Source organism: Sorex fumeus, unplaced genomic scaffold (assembly GCF_029834395.1).
Source record: "Sorex fumeus unplaced genomic scaffold, SorFum_2.1 ptg000073l, whole genome shotgun sequence".
Classification (NCBI taxonomy): domain Eukaryota; kingdom Metazoa; phylum Chordata; class Mammalia; order Eulipotyphla; family Soricidae; genus Sorex; species Sorex fumeus.
Genome location: NW_026606130.1, coordinates 3,653,347 through 3,654,097, shown reverse-complemented (window position 1 = coordinate 3,654,097; position 751 = coordinate 3,653,347). Strand labels below are relative to the sequence as shown.

The 751-nt window shown below is 38.5% G+C and overlaps 1 non-coding gene across 1 annotated transcript; it reads right to left on the bottom strand.

Annotated features, from left to right (window-relative positions):
• Positions 1–346: 346 nt before the first annotated feature.
• LOC130038256 (U6 spliceosomal RNA) lies at positions 347–453 on the bottom strand. Its single transcript, XR_008794635.1, has one exon. It is a non-coding gene; the product is annotated as a U6 spliceosomal RNA (small nuclear RNA).
• Between the last annotated feature and the right edge of the window lie 298 nt (positions 454–751).

The following is a 751-nucleotide window of genomic DNA, read 5'->3' as shown; positions in this document are numbered from 1 at the left end:
ACTCACCCAATACCCATCAGATAGAGGCTTAATATCCGGGATATACAAGACACTGGTAGAACTTTACAATGGAAAAACCTCCAACTATATAAAAAATGGGGAGAAGAAATGAACAGAAACTTCATCCAAAAATGAATTCGAATGGCCAAAAGGCACATGAAAAAATGCTCTGCACCGCTAATTATCAGGGATATGCAAGTCAAAACAATAAGGAGATATCGTATGACACCAAAGAGACTGGCACACATCAAAAAGAACAAGAACAACCAGTACTGGCGCTGATGCCAGATGGAAGGGACTCTCATTCATTGTTGGTGAGAATGCCAATTGGTCCAACCTTTTATTTTTTAATATGGAATGCTTCACAAATTTGCGTGTCATTCTTGCTCAGGGGCCATGCTAATCTTCTCTGTATCGTTCCAATTTTAGTATATGTGCTGCTGAAACGAGCACTGGTCTAGCCTTTTTGGAAAACAATTTGTACATTTCTCCAGAAACTAGAAACTAGAAATTGAGCTCCCATATGACCCAGCAATACCACTTCTTGGAATATATCCAGGGGATGCAAAAAAAAAGCCCAGTAGAAATGACATCTGCACCTGCATATTTATTGAAGCACTGTTCATAATATTCAGAATCTGGAAAACACCTGAGTGCCTGAGAATAGATGACTGGTTAAAGAAACTTTGGTACATCTACATGGAATACTATGCAGCAGTTATGAAAGATGAAGTCAAGAAATTTCCTAATA